The following is a 21223-nucleotide window of genomic DNA, read 5'->3' on the forward strand; positions in this document are numbered from 1 at the left end:
ATTGAGAGAATAGGAACATTTATTTTTAGGGGTTAAAATGGAAGAAATAAAGATCACCTTTAGTTTTGCTTGTTGGAAAGAAGAAACAGAACAGGAATAAGAACCTGTGTGGGATACAGATGAGAGAGAGGCAGAGTAGACAGCAAGATGTTAGGATTTAGATGTGTTAACATGTGTGTAGGACATCCAGTGAGTAGTTGGAGATATGGAGAACTTGAGAAAGTGGTTGGTCTTTATGAGTCATCAGCATATGGGAGGGTGTGGAAACCATGGATGAAATAAAGTGGCTCAGGAAAAGCATGTGCAGTAAATGTAGAAATTGCACCATGATAAAGCTGAGAAGTCCTTGTAAATAACAGAAGAACCAGGAGACGTTTTGGAGAAAACAGAGGAGGAAAGAGTTTCAGTAAGACTGAATTGTCAACAGCAGGGAATTTATGTATAAAAAAATCTAAAGAGGCCATTGTTTTCTTCAGCAAGAGCTATTTCAGTATAATTATAGATCTGAAAATCAGATTTAAGGGTGTGAAATCAGATTTAAGGGGTTCCTAAACATTTTGGCTGTCAACTTCTGATATAATGCTTCAAATTTTATTTATGTATCTTAGGTACTCATGAATCTTATCAGTGTTTTTATGTTAGAAATAGTCAACTCAGTAACAACCTGTTAAGCACTTGTTATCTGACTACTTTGTGAATTTTTATTTATTTATTTATTTAATTTATTTTTATTTTTTTATTTTTTAAAGATTTTGTTTATTTATTTGACAGAGAGAGACACAGTGAAAGAGGAAACACAAGCATGGGGAGTGGAAGAGGGAGAAGCAGGCTTCCTCTTGAGCAAGGAGTCTGATGTGGGGCTCGATCCCAGGACCCTGGGACCATGCATGACCTGAGCCGAAATAAAGAGTCGGACACTGAACTGACTGAGCCACCCAGGTGCCCCACGTTGTGAATTTTTAGCTTGGAACAGTTACTGAACTTTCTGACAGATCACATCAAGTCATTATAGCACATGCATTTTAGCAATGGGAATTTTAATTTTACACCATAATTAACTTGATAAGCAAAGATGAACTTTTAGATGTTGTTAAAAGGTGATCTGTGCAGTACAGTGGTACCCTATTCTGGCTTTTAAAAATCAACAAATTGAGTCATATCATAAATTATTCCTAAACCATGTATATTAACATAAAAATGAGATATAAAATAGCTATTAAATTATTAACCTTATCCATTAAGGGCAGAATTTTATCATGTTTGGCATCACTATTGCACTACTGAACCCTTTAATTATGCTTCCTTATTTATACTTGTTTCAGTATGAAATGCCTGTCTTAATTCCTAACATCATTATGCTTTTTATGTAGTGAACATATCTTTAATTTTATATTCTGTGGCCTTTCAGAATATCTGAATCCTCAGAAGTTGCTCAATAAATATCTGGCAATTAATAATCTGCCCCATAAAGGGGCACCTGGGTGGCTCATTTGGTTCAGTGTCTGACTATTTCGGCTCAGGTCATGATGTCATGGTCCTGAGATGACGCGGAGCCCCATGTCAGACTGCATGCTCAGCGGGGAGTCTGCTTGAGCATTTCTCTTCCTCTCCCTCTGCCCCTCTCACCGCTTGTGCTTTCTCTCTCTCTTAAATAAATAAATCTTTTTAAAAAATAATCTGTCCCATAAATAGCAGTTTGGCAATGAATGCCTGACCATGTTCTTGTTTTCATTTGCTCTGGTCCAATATTTTTCCTGGTTAAATGTGACTAGTAGTAGGAATTCTACTGTCATTCACCTCACTTAGGAACTCTAAGGAAATTATTTTTTGACATTGAGTATGATCTTTGTAGTGGGTATTCTTTTTTTCCCTCTCTCAAATTTTTTGCTTTATAGCATAAAATGAAAGGGTTTTCTTCTACTTTTGTCCTTTTGGAATATTTTGGGGAGGTATTATCCTTCATTTTTTTTTTTTTTTCACCTCCTGGGTTGCCCCACCTCTTACGGGGAGTAATTCATCTGATTGGTGAAATGGGAGGACCTATCAATAACTGGAATTCACTGCATTAGAAGGTGGGCCTGGAGGATCTTTGGAAGGCTCTTTCTTCCTTGTGTGAGGTGGCCACAACTTCCAGGTAGCTGGGAATGGTTCTGTTCTGTACTCTCAACTCTTCCCATGAAGTTTTAAAATATGAACTTGAGGTATTAGGGCCCTTGATGTGAGTGTAAATTCATGATGGGTTAATTACTACTTTTTATTTATCAAATCTAAGACACTGTTAATTGCAAGATACTTCATTATTTTATGTGCCACTAAGAAAAGAAATGTTGCCAGTTAAACCATGGTATACTGTTTTGTTACTTAGAATTTTTATCTTATGGTTGTTGCAAGGGTCTTTTAGACATATTTAGCATGGATTTTTCTCATAATCACTCACTGTATAATTATAAAAAGAAAAATATGAAGAAAATAAGTTGATTAAATTATTCCTTAAATTTCTTCACATTAAAAGTTGGACTGTTTGAGTCATATTTCACCTGGGTTCTCAGCGTCTCTGATTTACCACACTTTTCCTTTGTGTCAGCAATGGTGACCCAACATTTCTTACAGATTGCTTTACTCTTATCATCAGGATCCTCTCCTAAGCCACTGATACACTTTCTGCAAACACTGATGTGCAGGAGTTGTGGCAGGCTAATAGCAATTTCAAAATACATCCTCACTTCAGATTTGTTAAAATATGAAAAAACTGTGACTCTTAAAATGGATGAAATATGGTGTTTCCTCTGTACCCACACAGTCTTTTCACTTCTCAGTACACAACGCTCTATTAAGAAAACGTAGTTAGGAAATCACTGTTTAGCCAATAGATTTTCAGTTTTGATTTTAGACCTAGGTAGTTCACACTAATCAGTCATCTGTTTTCAGGTACAGGCAGAGTTGCTAAAGTATGGTTTTAGGTGTAGACCGAAGTAGCTGCAAAGCAGGCTGGGTGATGACTTGGGGTGGTGTGAACAGAGTCATGTGGCTCTCGTGATGAGACACACTCCATAGGTCAATACTCTGTCATATTGGCTCCTCCAGGAACACTGTGTCTGAGACTAGTGTTTGGCCAATGAATTTAGATAGAATGTGATTTTTATTGCTGGAAGATGCCTTAAAAATCATCTAATTCAACTTTTTTTCATTTTAAATATGAAGAAACCAGTTCTGGAAAGTTTAAGTTCTTTGCATAAAATAACATTGTTTGTGAGTGGCAGAAATGGGAGCTTCAACTGCCTTTTGTGAATTGCCCTGCATTCAGCTATATTTGTAAATAGGATTTTATCTTCGTGATGTATGTTTGGTTTGAAAATTCACAGCAGAGGAGATTAAGAAGAAACCCTTGGTTTTCATTTGTTTGATGAATGTTTCTCTGAAAATTACAAAATAACTGATTTTCGAAGAAAAGGTCAGTTTTCAAGGTCAGTCTGAAGAAATGACCTCAGAAAAACCATATTTGAGATGCATACTTTGGAATATTTGAAGAAGAGTAAGCTGGGAGGAAAGAAACTGGGACCATATTCTCTCACCTTTTCTATGATACCCTCATCTAAACTCCTTGCCTCAAATTACTAGTCAATAATATCACAATTCATGACAAACTAAAGAGTTCTGGGTGCCTGCATGCCCCTTGTCTTGAAAAACAGTCTCCAGCACTTCCATTCTGTAGGTTAGGATACTCTTTGGTATCAGCTCCAGGATTTATTAAGGCAAATTCCAGAGGGAATCCTTTTCTTTGCAGTAGATTTAATTATTTCCTAGAGCTTCCCAAGATAGGTTAAGACTCATTTAGTTGAAGTAATAAACTCTTTCAACTATCTTAAGTAAGAAAGGTGCTTCATGGATCACAAGAGCAGGGCTGCACTCCAGCCTTAGGATAGAACTGGAACTCGAAATCAAAAACCCCAAGAGCTTTCTTTCTCTGCTCCTCTCTGCTGGACTGCCTCCTTCTCTCTTGTTGCTGACCGACTTCCTCTGCTTCTCTGGTCCAAATGAAAAATGAAAATATGGCTGCTGAGAGCACCCAAATATATATTACAGTTCAAGTCTTCTGCCTCTAGAAAGAGCAGCTGCTCCTCTTTCTTTCTACAATTTCAAGTTGTTGGGGATACGACCTGCATTGGTCACACTTGGGGTCAGTTGTCCAGTCATGGTCTAATCAATAAGGCTAAGGGAGGAATGTATTACTCAAAATGGATTCTGGGTCTCTACAACTGCATGTCGTGAGGAAGGCATTTATAAGAGGAGGGGAAATCATTGCAAACTGAGCAGTCAAATCAGCCAAGTGAATATTCTGAGGCTATTTACACTTCTGTCCCCCCAGTTGCATAGTACTACACTTGCCTAGCAAGACTGGAGTGATTCGCACTTCAGTTGAGTGTCAGGAGCATCCAGCCCTGAAAGAGGGCCAAAGGAGGGCATTAATGGAGAGGAAATCCGATTCCCTAAGGTTCCTACAGGTCTCATAAAGACCTGTAAAGTAACTCTTGGCAATACTGGACATTGTTAATAACATCTATCTTCTTGAAATGTATTCTTTCCTTAGTTTTCATGATGCCATATTCTGTTTTTATCACCAAACTTATTTCTTCCTCTGTGTTAGACAATGTGCTAGATATTTACATGACTATTTAAATTAAATATTTATCATCCAGTTTAACCCTTAGAATACTTTATAAGCTAGAGATGATTATTTTCTCCATTTACTAGGTGAGGACACTGAGGCTTAGGAGGTGAGAAGCTTTCTTGTGCTCTAAATATTTATTTTTCTGTGGGCTCTGTGTTGTCCCATGTATGTACTTCTCTGAGGATACCACCCCTTCTCAAAGCTTTAATTAGTGTCTATATGCTTTCACCTCCATAATCTCCATCTTTGGTCTAGATTTCTCCTTTTAGCTCAACATCTATGTATCTAACTTCCTTCTGGACATTAACGTTTTACAAGTCTCGAAGCCACCTGAAACTCAACATAACCAGTCCTAAATTCATCATCTTATCCTGCTAAGCTGCTCATTCTCTATTTTTTTTATTAACATATAATGTCTTATTTGTTTCAGGGATATAGGTCTGTGATTTGTCAGTCTTACACAATTCACAGCGCTCACCATAGCACATAATCTCCCCAATGTCTATCACCCAGCCACCCCATCCCTCCTACCCCCTTCCACTCCAGCAACCCTCAGTTTGTTTCCTGAGATTAAGAGTCTCTTATGGTTTGTCTCCCTCTCCGGTTTCGTCTTGTTTCATTTTCCCCTCCCTTCCCCTGTGATCCCCTGTCTTGTTTCTCAAATTCCTCATATCAGTGAGATCATCTGATACTTGTCTTTCTCTGATTGACTTATTGTGCTTAGCATAATACCCTCTAGTTCCATCCATGTCATTGAAAATGCCAAGATTTTATTTTTTTTGATGCTCATCCTCCATTTTGAACTCATTGTTTCAGGTTGGAAACTTGTGATCATTCTTGATTTCTTTCTCATATTCCAGTCAGGCATCAAATTCCATAAGTTCTGCCTATTATAAATATCTTTGTCTCCATTGCTTCATCCTAGTCTATGACACAATTATTTATTTCCTGGATTACTTCAATAACTTCTTAGCTGACTGTAGTTAAATTTTCACCCAACATCCAGAGTGATCTTAAAATCATACAAATCTGATAATGCTATGATCCTGCTTAAAACTATGGCTTTTCGGGGCGCCTGGGTGGCTCAGTTGGTTAAGCGACTGCCTTCGGCTTGGGTCATGATCTCAGAGTCCTGGGATCCAGCCCCGCATTTGGCTCCCTGCTCAGCCGGAGGCCTGCTTCTCCCTCTCCCACTCCCCCTGCTTGTGTTCCCTCTCTTGCTGTCTCTCTCTCTGTCAAATAAATAAAATCTTAAAAACAAAAAAACTATGGCTTTTCATTCCTCCTAAAAAAATTCAAACTCATTAACATGGTGTGGCAAAGTAAATAGCTATCTACTAAAAATTCATGATACCCTTTCCTAGTGTAGAGTTGTTGATAAGAAGAGGCTGTCTATTTAAGGACTACATTTCCTGGCCCCTTTGTAGTGAAGCATGGCTCTGAAATATGAAAGAGGCTAATGTGTTCCCCTTCCGGCCCCAGCTTTTAGGAAACTTCTCATGTGGTTCTGTAATCTCTCCCTGATCTCCGACCTGTTGCCCCATACTCTTAAGTCTCAGGGATGGACTTGGATAGAGGAAGCTTGATCTTTTGAAACATGGTGAGGAATGCCCCCATCAACCAGGAACACCTGCATGGGATTATTCAGTAAGCAAAAAATTAAATTTTATTGTCCTAGGCCACTAAAATTTGGGGTTTCTATATTACAGTGTTGGAGTTATCTTAACTAATACAAATGGCTTACAAGACTCTCTATAATCCAGTATTTGACACTTTATCTCTCCCCACTCTTCCTCACACTCTTCACTTTAATCATACCCAAGTTCTTTCATGACTACTGCTTCTGTCTTCTACCACAAGGTTGTCCCTGTCTAGCATGCTATCCCTTACCCTTCTCCCATTCCCATGGCTAAATTGCACTTATGCTTTGAGTCCTCTGAAGGGCATTTCCTGTCCTGATTGTGGCAGTCCCCTCTGCCCTGTCCTTCTATAGCTTTCTGTGCTTTCCCTACTACAACACATCATGTCTATTGTTCATGATTTCTTTGTCTGCCTCCTCTAGACTGTAAGCTTCTTAAGGGTATGGATCATGTCTGTCTTTTTCAATGTTGTGTCTCTAGCACCAAACACAGTCTCTGGAATATAGTTGGTACTCATTAAATATTTACTGAATAATTGAATGAATGAAAGGATCATCCTGGCCTTCCACTCCTGTGACTCATCACATTCTTAGTCCTTATGCTAGTAAGGGTAGGTTGGAGCACATTTGTTGGTCTTGAATATTTGGTTAATAAGGAATTGCTACTATTATTTTTTTTTTAAAGATTTTATTTATTTATTTGAGAGAGAGAGCACGTGAGAGGGGGGGAGGGTCAGAGGGAGAAGCAGACTCCCCGCTGAGCGGGGAGCCCCATGCGGGACTCGATCCCGGGACTCCAGGATCATGACCTGAGCCGAAGGCAGTCGCTTAACCACCTGAGCCACCCAGGCGCCCAGCTACTGTTATTGTTATTATTCTTATATTGCTAGACACCTTATACCAATATACAGAATAGCTTTAGTGAAATTTTTTCAATTAATTAAATTTACTATTGAATTGAAAAGAAATAAGGGACATTGTGGAAACAAGCTGAAAAATGGGAAGCATTTCATTGAATAGCAGAGTTGGAAAGGATGGCTATGTGTAATGAACTCTAGTCTCTAGTTGAGGAGGTAGGTTTGAAAATTAATAGAATATTGCAGAGTAGAGTGTTGCTATAGGAACAGTTACCTAAAGATCTAATCAGTGTCTTGTTGAGTGAAAGGATTTTCTCTTTAGTATGAAACATTTCAGCAAGTGCTAAAAATAGCCCCACAATCTCTCTGTCCCCAAATCTCCTGCTTGTTCCTAAGATTTTAAAAGCAAACCAATAAAAATAATCAGAACTATATAATGAGCATGTTGCTTAATTTTGACAAATGTGACTAGGTTAAACCCATATGTTTATCACACCATTTATTTAGTTAGAAGGGCCAAATGTATCGAAGTTTAGGTTCTCCAAAAGCAGAGCTTGAGATAAGAACCTGGGGGAGTGGTAGTTTATCTGAAGGTGATTCAGCAAGCAGGCATGAGAAAGTAGGCAGAGTAAGGCAGGGAAGGAGAATTGCCCGCCTTAAGATGGAGGCCAGGCATTTATCCACTAGTTCCATTCCCCATTGATTGAAGGTTGGCCCCTAGAGTGTTAGCTTCTCAGCTGCCTTAGAGAGGACCTTGTGACCTCTGGCAGCCTGGGAGAAGCCCTGGGGCAGAATGTGGGAAGATGGGAAGCCCTGGTTTGAGGCAGGGTGCTGGCAGTAGAGTGGAGTCCAAACCCACACGGGGGTGACGTGACGTAAGTGCCAGTGATGTCTGCTGCAGCCTAATTCCACGACAGCCGGTCTCTGACCTCTCCTTACACCCAAGGCTCCTTTTTTTTTTTTTTTTAAATGGCATATTACTTTATTTTCCAGCACTATGACTTTTTCTCCACATTAGTTTTTTTGTGTCTAAAATTGGGATAATCATATTACTTACACAGAAGGTTGTGGTGCGGGACTAAATGCATCAATACCTGTGATGCAGTTAACACGTGTTCAGTCCATGTCAAGTACTGGAAAAAGGTTAATCATTATTGCTATTATTAGTAAGTTACTAGGCTACTCCTACTATTGGTGATGAGGCCTACGGTTGCAATGAATAGCGCCATAATATCAATAACTTCACTACAGAGTGATTTCCAGTTTATTTCACATGAGTTATATGATTTGATCCTCACATCTGATACCTTGAATTCTGAAAATATCTCTGAGACAAAAAATCATGGGCTGTTTTCAGAACAACTGTTGAATAATGTAATCCCTGTCAAGTCTATTTAGTATGTCTCAAACTTGTCTAAAGCTGGTGAAGTATGTGTTCTGGGCTCTCAAACTTTCATTGTAGGACTTTATTCAGGCAATCTCAAGTCCTTCAGTTACTCAGATAGCAGTAGATCTGAATACTGTTGTTTCTATTGGAAGGATAATTTTTGATTACACAAATGATTTCCTGTAGTGCCAGGATGAAGGTATAAGTCATACAGGAAGAGGAATCAAGGCTCACCTGAAAGAAACTACAACCACCATTTACTAATAAAAACATTTTAAAGGTATGTATCTTAGCATACAGTCCTTTATTAGGGAGAAGAAGCAAATTTTAAAAGCGAACAGGTTCATATTTTTCAAGTAATATGAAACCCACCTTCCATTTTCACATTTGTTCTTTTTTAAAGAAACTTCCAAATATATTATCTCCACCCAAATGGGCTGCAAATCCTAAATAAGAAAATAAAGAAATGGTTACTGTATTAGTCTGCTTGGGCTGCCATACCCAAATACCAGAGGCTGGGTAGTTTCAACAACAGAAATTTATTTTTTTGCAGTCCTGGAGGCTAGAAATCCTAGACTAAGATATGACAGGATTGATTTCTGGTGAGGGCTCTCTTCCTGGCTTGTAGAAGTGCCTTCTCACCATGTCCTTGCATGGTGGGGGAAGAGAGACAGCAAGCTCTTTGTTGTGTCTTCTTAGAAGGGTACTAATCTTGTCATATCAGTTCCCTCTCTTTTGACCTTATTTAACCCTAATTACTTCATTAGAGGCCTCATCTCCAAACATAGTTGCACTGGGCATTTGAATTTTGGGGTGGGGAGGCACAAGCCATCAGTCCATAATAGTTACTGAGGAAAAGATTTTTAAATGCAAATTGTAGCTCATCTTCTCTATGAGCACAAGAAGAGAGGAAATGGCCAATGGCAGAAGAAAGACAAGGGTGTTACTCTCTTTAAAGGAATATCCAGGTATAGGCACTGAGTTGAGCTCTTTTTATACACCTCATCTAATTTAATTTAAAAAACCATCCTCCCAGACAGAATTGTAAGTGATCTAAGAAGTTTTCTGATTAGGGAGGGAGATAAGATTAATTAAAACCAGACCTTCCTTAGAGGTCTAGTATTGAATGCTTCGGTGTGGAATGGTTTAATGTGGCCTTGTCTGGAATCAGGGGGATTGATCGTTTCAAGTAGCCTCCATTTCTATTGTATCCTCTCCTTGTTATATCTAAGATTTTGGGAACAGACTCTTGCCACCTTAAAGAGATGGCTTCAAGAGGAAACCATGTGAGCGTATGGTTGAAAGAGGAAATTTGTTGAAATGCAGCTACCTAAAAATCTGCATTCTTCTTGGGCTAGCTAGTGTGATTAGCATTTATTTTTTAATTTTTTAATTTTTTTATTTGACAGAGAGAGACACAGCAAGAGAGGGAACACAAGCAGGGGGAGCAGGGAGCCCTATGTGGGGCTCGATCCCAGGACCCTGGGATCATGACCTGAGCTGAAGGCAGACGTTTAACAAGGCAGATGCTTAACGACTGAGCCACCCAGGCGCCCCATGATTAGCTTTGTTAATGTTTATTGAATCTTGCACACTGCTTAGGGGGCTCCATAACAATCTCAGGCGCTTTAGGGCTCCACAAACAGTAGTGAAAGACCAAGATTGGCAACACCGTCCTCACAAAGGTCCAGCAGCAGAGAGAACCAGTGGGGTACTGCCAGGTTTCTGGAGTTTCCACTTCGAGTTGCCATGTCTTCCGGCACATTAAAGATTGCAGGAGAAAGTGTGTGTTTTGGAAACCATGCCTTTTGTACTGTGCACTTTTCTAAGCTGTGTAAAAACCAAGTGATGAAAAGCAGAAGGAAAATTAGAAAATAAATCCTGAGGGTGGGTGAGCAGATTTATTTCTTTATCTTCTTAAGGATTAGCTATTGCTTTCCTTTTCAGAACTGTGGCACTTTTAAAATCAGCTGATGAAATTCTTAGAGAGTCTTTAAAGACCCTTTCATGGAAAAACAATGGCTGTGTTTCTAGGATGCTTACGTGGAAAATCAGCACCTCCTGCTTCGGGAATTGGGAAACATTAAAAGGTTAGCTATTTTATTACATAGTAATCCCAATCATCAGCTGTAAATTTTTAATTGAACACCCATGTGATGCTTTAAAATGCCAGACATGCCAGTCATTTAGCATTTGTGTTATACTCAAAACTATTTCATGTAGAGCTCCGCTTTAAATGAAATGATCAAGGCAGAACAAAAGAAAGGCAAATTTGGGATTGGTGACCCCACTGAATTAAAAGATGCCATTGTTTGATGTCAGCATTAGTACCTGTTCTGCATTTTACATTTTGTAGAAAGAGAAGACTCTATCTAAACCTATTTTACTCATTAATTCCTTAAGTATTTTTGAGTTCTTATATGTGCTGGGCATTGTATTAGGAGTTTGTAATAAAATACTCAAAATCTCTACTTGCATTGAGTTCATAATCTGGTGAAGTTAAAAGACAAAAAGTAAAAAAATAAACAAGATAATTACAGATAGCAATGTCTTTGAAGACAATATGTCTTTAAAGGCAATAAAACAGTATGCTAGGATTGCATCATTTATGATTTTTGTTAAAAAAATGTTATATGTCAATTGTAACTCATTTAAAAAAACAAACAAAAACAAATGCGAAGTGGCTTAAACAACATGGGAATTTATTAGTTCATGTAATGGGAAAATACGTGGGTATGGAAGGTTTTGGGCTTGGTTGGTCCAGGAGATTAACAGTGTCAACACTGACCTAATTCTCTGACTTCTGTTCTGTAGTCCCCAGAGGTGGCTTCGTCTTAGGATGGGGTGCCCTCAGGGTTGGAGGATGTCTGCCAGTAGGAGTCAGGGTTCCATGTGTCCTTGTTTGTATTCAGCAGGACTTTCATCATAGTATTCTAGTAAAAGGTACTGAGATTTATTAAAGTCTCTTGCTCATCTCTGTATCAATGACTGAGGCTAGGAATAAAGCCTTTTGATTAATTTAAAGCAATTAGAGCACATTCCTACAGCTGGGAGAGAGGTACTGCATGGAAGAGGGTAGGTTCTGGAAAATAACCACTATTAGTAAGGAGAGAGGAGTGCATTGGTGCTTTCCAAGCAACTAAAAATGGTCACTATAGAGAGCAACCAGGAAGAAGAAATACTTTATACAGGGGAAGATGTGTGGAGAAAGGAATAATGAGAAACTAGGTAGTATCTGGGGAAAGAGCACTTCAGATAGAAGGAGCACCAAATACAAAGGCCCTGAGGTGGAAATGAATTGTTATGTATTCTAAGAGCAGAAAGATGTTGGTGTATTGGAGTGGAGTGCAATGTCAGAGAGGTGGGGCAATGTGGTGACTTAGTACTTGTCAATGAGCTAAGCTGGAATGACATTTCCCAGAATTCTCTTCCCTGTATGGTTTTAGATTAGGGTTGGCCACAAGCAACATTTCTGTGACATTTGAAAAGCTGTAGCTCTATTTATATCCAGAAGGTTGTACCATCAAGCACTGTTGCATTTTCCGCATACTTGTTGCTGATCTGTTGACTCACCTTGGTATCATGGGGCAGGCAACAGAAGTGCTTATGGCTCCTCTGGCTTCTGCCAGAGTCTTCCCTAAGCTTCTCTGAATCCTAGACTCTGTGCGTGTGTGTGTGTGTGTGTGTGTGTGTGTGTGTGGTGAACGACACTAGCTTCTCCTGGAGCTTTTCCCATATTATCCAAGTTGGAGGCCTGGAGGCAGTAACAGACATAGTGGGCTCCAAGTGCATACTTGTGGTATCCAGCTTGTTCTTTCAGGTTCCTATTAGTGCTTGTACTCCATCACTTCCAGATTATCCCTGCCTTGCTAACTTCAGCTGGGCACCAGATATAGAAGCACAAGCCTTATATAGACTGTTTAACTACCTTCTACAATTGCTTAAGGTCAAACTCCTATAATAAATTTTGATCAAACCCTAACTGACACAGCATTTGGTGCTGGAGATGTTTCCAGAGGAATGAAACCTTAAGGAAGGGTTTTCTGAATTGGTTCTGTGTTCTGTGAACTGGTTCTGTGTTCTCAGAGTTGGTTCTCTGATCTGATTAGATTTAGAAGGCATAATAACCCTGTTTCCAGGGGCAGAGGGGACACTGGTAGTTCATAGCCTGCAGAGGTAAAACAGTTGCTAAAATTACCACTTGTAGACACCTGTAATGAAATGCCTATAGAAGGCAAGTTTTTAGGGGACCAAGTAGTTGCTGCTATGGAACATTTAAATGAACATAAGAAATGCAGGGGGATTAGGTGGTTGTTTATATATGCACTGGAGTAGAGGTAGAAAGAAAATGAGGAGCTCAGGGCTTTAAATTTCCAGAAAGCTTCTATAACTATTATGCAGGACTGAGATTTCTAAAAACAAACAAACAAACAAACAAATAAACAAACAGAAAATCCCAAAACTTAAGCTTGTATGTCACTGAATAATAAGATAAATTGAGTTCCCCATCTTTCAAGGTCCTTTGTATCATAAAAGGCCTTTGATTGGGAAGGAATGGGACCCTGAAAATTGAGATAAAGATATATGGGCAAATTCTGATGAAGCTAGGAATCTTTAACCTCTAAATTATGAGTTTCTTCTGGCAGTAGAAGCAGCTCTATTTCTCTTACCTGAGAATATCAGACCCCCTTTCCCTCTCCTGAGGTATTTGCCTTGCAAGGGACTGATTATTTCCATCAGGTGCTTCCCCAGTACATCTTAATGCCATCTTCTGTAGATAGCTATTCTCTACTGGGCCTTAGTTAAGTCAATATAAAATTAAATTATATAAAATTACAATTAAATAAATTATATTAAAACAATGGTAACAAATACTCAAAACTCATCACTTTCTAATCATTTTTTATTGCTTTGATTATTATCTGTACTCCTGAGGTGGTTTATATATGCTGTATGCATATAGTGGAAATACCACTTATTGACACACTACTGCATATCTCTTCCCCACTGTGTTCAGTGATATCACACTAGTGGTATGAAGTTGGGCGCAGTGGGAGTATTTATACAATGGGGAATGGCAAACACTATGTTTCATGGCTTTTTTTCATTGGCTACTAAACATTTACCAGCAAACCACTTCTTACAGCTCAGTGTTTAAGTTACAGGATATGAAAGGAGAGGGTGACTCAGCCAAAAGAAGAGTGAATATCACCTAAAAAATAGAAGAATTTTGCACTCCTGAGAGGATTAATATGTTTTCACTCTGACAAAGGATAGTTGCATTATATTAGGCAGGAACATAATTTTTCTATTGTCATTAACTATAGCTGTAGTTAAAAGAGATATGTTTGGGCCAGGTTGACAAGAGGTGGCTAGTGGTGGTTTTATACTGTGTTAATGCACCTAAGCTGGAACTATGTTTCCAAGCATTCCCTACCTTATATGGTTTTGAATAGGGGTGGCCACAAGAGAAATCTGTATGAGCTTTGGAAAGTGTACATAAAGCAGTGGCCACATCTGTGTTCAGAAAGTCCATGTAGCATCATGTTCTGCTGTAGCTCTTGCATTTGTCTCTGATCTGCTGGCTTACAGTGATGGCACAGAATAGCAAATACTCCAACTGTTGCTGGATCTCCTTCTTCTGCTCCTCCTATGTGTAGGCAGGTATGTGTGCAAATACAAATTGAAGAGTGCAAGCTTTTTCTGCAGGTCACTCACATCATTGAAATTGAGGCCTGGATGTAGTGAAAGGCAGACACAAGTTCCAGTTCATTTTAATGGGTTCCAGCTCATTCTCACAGCTCTTACTATTCTCCCTTACTTCACATTCATCCTTCCTTTCAGGCCCAGCTTCAGATATAGTCACTATATTACTAGACTCTTACTAGCTCTCACAATTTCTGTGCCAAACCCCTATGATAATTCTTTTTTTCTCTTTTAAAAATTTTATTTAAATTCAACTAATTAACATATAGTGTATTATTAATTTCAGAGGTAGAGTTCAGAGATTCATCAACTGCATAGAACACCCAGTGCTCATTACATCATGTGCCCTCCTTAATGCCCATCACCCAGTTACCCCATCCCCCCACACTCTTCCCCTCCAGCAACCCTCAGTTTGTTTCTTATAATTAAGAGTCTCTTATGGTCTGTCTGCCTCTCTGGTTTCATCTTGTTTTATTTTTCCCTCTCTTCCCCTATGATCCTCTGTTCTGTTTCTTAAATTCCACATATGAGTGACATCATATGATAATTGTCTTTCTCTGATTGACTTATTTCGCTTAGCATAATACCCTCTAGTTCTGTCCACATCATTGCAAATGGCAAGATTTCATTGTTTTTGATGGCTGAATAATATTTCATTGTATATATATATACACCACATCTTCTTTATCTATTCATCTGTCGATGGACATCTGGGTTCTTTCCATAGTTTGGCTATTGTGGACATTGCTGCTATAACCATTGGTGTGCAGGTGTCCTTTTGGATTACTATGTTTGTATACTTTGGGCAAATACCTAATAGTACAATTGCTGGGTTGTAGGGTAGCTCTATTTTCAACTTTTTGAGGAACCTCCATACTGTTTTCCAGAGTGGCTGCACCAGCTTGCATTCCCACCAACAGTGTAAGAGTGTTCCCCTTTTTCTGCATCCTCGCCAACACCTATTTTTTCCTGTGTTGTTAACTTTAGCCGTTCTGACTGGTGTGAGGTGGTCTCTCATTGTGGTTTTGTTTTGTAGTTCCTTGATGTCAGGGGATGTTGAGCACTATTTCATGTGTCTGTTGGCCATTTGTGTCTTCTTTGAAGAAATGTCTGTTCATGTCTTCTGCCCATTTCTTGACTGGATTATTTGTTTTTTGGGTGTTGAGTTTGATAAGTCCTTTATAGATTTTGGATACTAGCCCTTTATCTGATACGTCATTTGCAAATATCTTCTCCCATTCTGTCGGTTGCCTTTTGGTTTTGTCGACTGTATCCTTTGCCGTGCAAATCTTTTTATCTTGATGAAGTCCCAATAGTTCATTTTTGCTTTTGTTTCCCTTACTTTTGGAGATGTATCTAGCAAAAAGTTGCTGTGGCTGAGGTCACAGAGGTTGCTGCCTGTGTTCTCCTCTAGGATTTTGATGGATTCCTATCTCACCATTAGGTCTTTCATCCATTTTGAGTTTATTTTTGTGTATGGTGTAAGGAAATGGTCCAGTTTCATTCTTCTGCATGTGGCTGTCCAATTTTCCCAACACCATTTGTTGAAGAGACTGTCTTTTTTCCATTGGATATTCTTTTCTGCTTTGTCGAAGATGAGTTGACCACAGAGTTTAGGGTCCATTTCTGAGTTCTCTCCTATGATAAATCTTATCTGTGTCACTTACAGTGGATCTCTTTTCTGACTGAACCCCAACTGACACAGGGAAGCAGTTCTAGTTAGGATTAATAAGCTAAGTTAAGGAGTGTGGTTTTATTCTAAATGTATTGAGAATCTTTTGGATAGTTTTAAGCAGAGTGCTCTATTGAGAATGAATTTTGAAGAGTCAGGGTATAAGCCAGCCGAGCAGTTCTATTGCAGCAGTCTAGGTGAGAAATGATGGTAACTCGGACTAGAAAGGCAGCAGTATAGTTGGAAAGAAGTGGAAGAATTCAATACATTTTGGACCTAGGTCCAGTGTGATTAGTTGATGAATTGAATGTAGATGATGAGGGGAAGAAAAGAATCAAGAATGACTCCTAGGGACTAGATCTTAATACCTCCTACTACAAAAAAGAAATGATAATCATGTGATGTGATAGAGGTGTTAGCACTATGGTGGAATCATATTGCAATATTTAAATGTACCAAATGAACACATTATGTGCCTTAAACTTGTACAATGGTATATGTCAATTATATCTCAAAAAAATCAGAAAAAAAGAATAACTGCTAGGTTTTTGGCTTGGGCAACTAGGTGGGTTCACCCTAAAAGGCTGAAGAGAAAGAGATCAACAGTTCCCTTTTGAAATTATTAAATTTGAGAATCATATTTGACATCCAGGTAGTCAGTAAGACAAGAATCTGGATCTCAAGAGAGAGTTCAATACTAAGGATATGAATTTGGAAATTACTAGCATTGAGGTGATATATAAAACCTAGAAATTGGATGTAATCATCCAGGGAAAAAGTGAACCAGCATTATTATTCAGTTATGGCACAATAATTGAGTAGAGGGTATGATCTTACATTTTTTTGGTTGTCCACTGTGTACTCCCGAGTAACTTGGTGATTGTGTAATATAATGACACATACATTATAATTTTCTGGCTCCCAGATTGGGAATTGAATGATATAATGTAATGATAATGGTAACTCTAATCAGAATGACCCTTATTAATATGCATTAACTTTATAACAGGGAAAATTGTCACACCATTGATGTAATTCACTATTCTTTGTCTTATTAGAAGGATGTGGAATGACTTGTATGTCTAGAAGTATATCAAATATCAAAATTATATCAGCCAGGAACTACTAGGCAGAATTTCTAGTTCTTTTCCTTGGAATAAAGACAATATGTGCTTATCTGAAAAACTGTCTTAAAGTAGATTTTCCCCCTTTTTAAAATCAGCTTATTTTCTTTTATTGTCCATAGGGGCAACTAATTCAATTCATAACAGATGTTATTCTTGGGTGAAGGGGAAAACCGCTCTTTTCAGTTCTTCACTAAGATGATCAAAATGCAGCACCACCTGAAACTGGTCCTTAGCTTCTTGTATACAGTGGTAGAGACTTAGGTAGGAGAAGTATAAATGTAATTACTGGGGACCAGAACCTGACTTTCCAGTTTGGCATTGACATGATGATGCATCATCAATGAGATAAAACATGAGACTTTGGAGTCAGAGTTGGGGGTTCAAAGTTTGTGTCCATCCCTATCTGGATATGTGACCTTAAAGGTGACTTAATTATTCCATTTGAGTCCCAGTTTCTTCGCTAAAATGAGAACAATAGTAAGTAACTTCTGTACATACTATGAGTGTTAAGTAAGATAACACAGTGCCTAGTACAACCTGGACAAATGCTTAATGTCTACTGGCTGTTATTTATAGTTCAAATTTAGTTGGTTACATCTGTTCTAGTTAAGTCTGCCATCCCCCATAAGCCCCTAAATTCCACAGTCCTTCTCTCTCTTTCTCCTCCTCCTCCTTTTTTAAAACTACTTTATTGAGGTATGATTGACATACAAATTGCTGTATATATTTATCATATCAATCTGATGAGTTTGGAGGTAAGCATACATCTACAAATCATCACAATCCATGTCAAAAATACATCTATCACCTCCAAAAGTTTCTTACCATCCTCTTTCAGCGTTCTCTTAGCAAATTTTTAAGGATGAAATATAGTATGGTTAACTATAGGCACTATGCTGTGCAGCAGACCTCTGGTCTGTTTTATCTTGTATAACTGAAACTTTGTGCCCCTTGACTGGTATCTCCCTGTCTCCCCCTTCCTCCACCCCCTGGCAAGCACCGTTCAACATTCTGCTTTTCTTGAGTTTGACCATTTTAGATTTCTCGTATATCTTACTTTTAAAATGGAAGTATGTGTCAGTTATCTATTTGGTGCCTCAAGTTTTAAATCTACCCTTCATTGCTCTGCTCGTGATATGGAGCATTTTTCCCTTGCCAGCCTGCACAATATTAAGTTTTGTTGCTGGAGGGTGCTGGAAGGATATGGGGGAGGAATGGGCTTTTCTTCTGGTTCTTAGTGTGCTCTTCTTAAATTCCTCTACAGCTGGGAACAACAGGGCAGTGGGCCAGGGCTTACCTCCCCATGACCAGAATTCCTCAGCATCCCAAAAGATAGCTTCCCATTGGGCCATCCCTGTGGGCAGTTTTCCAGTGAGCTGTGTAGCATGGAACTTCTCTGTGGGCAGCCTTGCCCAGTTCTTAAGAGGGTAGCTTCTCAGCTCACCACCTCTGCAGGAGGATTTGCAGTGAGTCCTGAGGTGCAGCACCTCCTGGTGAAGTCTTCCTCCAGTGACTTTAACCAACATGGCACTGAGTGAGCACCATTCAGGGGCTACTGTTGCACCCTCTCCAACAAAGTTGGATCTCAGCTCTGAGGGTCTCTTCTGTATTTCTTTCATCCTTAGGTGTTGTGCCTTAGCCCTAGAGCTAATGGTTCCTGCCTTTGTCTTTTATTTATTTACTCTTTAGAGTTCTCTTTACCCATTAGTAGGTAATCTCTTGTTATAGTTAATAAGTCTTTATATTAAGCTTTCCCTGTTCAAATTATTGTGTGGTTCCTGTCTCCTGACTGAAAACTGACAGATAAAAGATATAACTTACATGCAATGAAGTGCTCAGATTTTTTTTTTTTTAGAGAGGGAGGAGGGAGAGAGAGAGAGAGCGAGCGAGAGAGGTGGGGGGAGGGGCAGAGGGTGAAGGAGGGAGAGAGAATCCCAAGCAGCCCCATGCCCAGCGAAGATCCTGATGCGGGGCTTAATCTCAATACCCTGAGATAATGACCTGAGCCGAAATCAAGAGTCAGAAATTTAACTGACATGGTTTTCTGGAAATCTCAGTGGGAAAGAACATTGGTCAACATCTTGATAGCAGCTCCATGAGAGACCCTGAAACAGAGAACTCAGGTAAACCATGGCCAGATTCCAGACCTGCAAAAATTGTAGTGTAACAAATGTATGTTATTTTAACTGACTGAGTGCCACCCAGGCACTCCAAAATTGCTCAGATCTTAAGTGTAAGTTCACTGTAATTTTGGCAATTACACAAAGATACAAATATTTCCATCTCCCTAGAAAATTCTGTTGTGTTTATCCATTCTCCTGTTATTTCTGAATTTTGGCTATTATGCATAACACTGCCATGAAGCATCTTGTACAAATTTTTTTGTGAACATGTGATTTCCTTTTCCTTGGATAAACACCTAGGAATAGAACTGCTGGATCATAACGTTGGTATATGTTTAACTTTTTATGAATTTTTCCTTCCATAAGTAATGTATAAGAATCCTGGTTGCTCTATGTCCTCTTCAAAAACATTTGGTATTTTTACAGCCCTCTTCAATATTTGGTATTTTTATAGGAAGGCCTGAAAGGCTCAGAGGTTATGAAAGCTGTCCTTGGCTGGCTTGCTTTCACATTTATTCTTCGTTCTTTCTCATTCCTTCTGATCATTCCATAGTTCACTCCTCGGGAATGATTACCTGCTTAAATTCCAGTATTTCATAACTTTCCCTTCTTCTATGCACCCAAGCACTTTATTTTTGGATCCATCTGTTATAACTTTTATTGCATTCTATGTTGTTATAGTGATTTGTGAATAGGTTTCTTCCTCTCTTCTGCTACAGTGTGAATTCTCTGAGAGCATGAACTATATATGGCTTATTCATCTTAATTTGCTCCAATGCATGATATGGTGCATTGCAGACAGTAAATGTTTAATTGATGTTTGTTGAATTAATATCTATTCATATGTTCAAAACAGTAAATATTTTCAGATCCTTAGTGACCATCTCCCTAGACAGCTGGATGTTTTCTGTTTTGAGTCTAATTCTGATATTCCTAATTAGCAGATTGGGAAGCTCTCATGAGCTCTTCGGGGTGCTTGCCACCACTGAATTCTTTTTTTTGCTATCTTTTTCCTCAGCCATGGTTTTCTGGAAATCCCAGTGGGAAGGAACATTGGTCAACATCTTGATAGCAGCTCCATGAGAGACCCTAAAACAGAGAACTCAGGTAAACCATGGCCAGATTCCTGACCTGCAAAAATTGTAGTGTAACAAATGTATGTTATTTTAAACTGCTAAATTTATGGTAAGCTTGTTACTCAGCAATAGATGACTAATATAATCTATAACTATCTCTGTTCCATTCTTTTAGGTTAGGTTAGTTGAATGACCCAGGAGTATCAGCTATGTCACAGTACCAAGCTCTTGCTTGGAGCTCAAGCTTGACTCTGCCAACATAATCTGGGGGTATATTGTTGAGTAGCACAGGGTGTTTGGAAGTAATCTAATAAGCTAATTTATTAGATTTTATATCCAGAATTTATATTCAGAGTTCCCCACCTCCTTTGACAAATATTTATTGAGCACTGAATATCTCGGAACATGAAGGGACAAAGCTAGATTAACTCCATCTAGATAGATAGTGTTGCTATCTACAACCAGACACAGTTTCACACACTGGGGTAAGACAGGATTGGAAAAAGAAACCAACTTGATTGGATGGGAGAAAACTAATAGAATTGACAGTGAGAATGGAGAAAAGGGATGAATGTGGTAGGTATTTGGGGAAGTATAAGAGGCCAGATTTGGTAACTGCTTGGATTGGAGGCAGGAAGAAGAGAGACCTCAACAAGGGACTTTGTGTTATGTTGCCAGGTTGTCTGGGAGGACAGAGGTCTTTTACAGAAACATAAAAGTCCAAAGAAAAAGTAGCTTGGAAGGGATAGGGAGAAAATAACTATGTGCTGAAATGTTAGTTTTGAGAAACTGGCAGAATATATCCAAGTGCAGATACTCCCCTATAAAGGCTGTAGGGAGATAAAAACTTTTTTTTTAAAGATTTATTTATGTATTTATTTGAGGGAGTGAGAGAGAGAGAGAGTACATGAGAGGGGGGAGGGTTAGAGGGAGAAGCAGGCTCCTCGCTGAGCAGGGATCCCGATGC

The 21223-nt window shown here is 38.9% G+C and overlaps 1 pseudogene across 8 annotated transcripts in view; it reads left to right on the plus strand.

Moving 5' to 3' along the window:
• Positions 1 to 21223, plus strand: part of LOC115939445 (small ribosomal subunit protein eS6 pseudogene) — a 195538-nt pseudogene that overhangs the window by 87726 nt on the left and 86589 nt on the right. For all 8 annotated transcript variants that reach the window (XR_014147791.1, XR_014147792.1, XR_014147794.1 and 5 more), the window contains one exon: positions 20199 to 20287. The product of XR_014147791.1 is annotated as a small ribosomal subunit protein eS6 pseudogene, transcript variant X3 (transcript). The remainder of the gene's footprint in view (positions 1 to 20198; positions 20288 to 21223) is intronic.

Source organism: Leptonychotes weddellii, chromosome 8 (genome assembly GCF_054177405.1).
Source record: "Leptonychotes weddellii isolate Sample4059 chromosome 8, ASM5417740v2, whole genome shotgun sequence".
Lineage (NCBI taxonomy): Eukaryota > Metazoa > Chordata > Mammalia > Carnivora > Phocidae > Leptonychotes > Leptonychotes weddellii.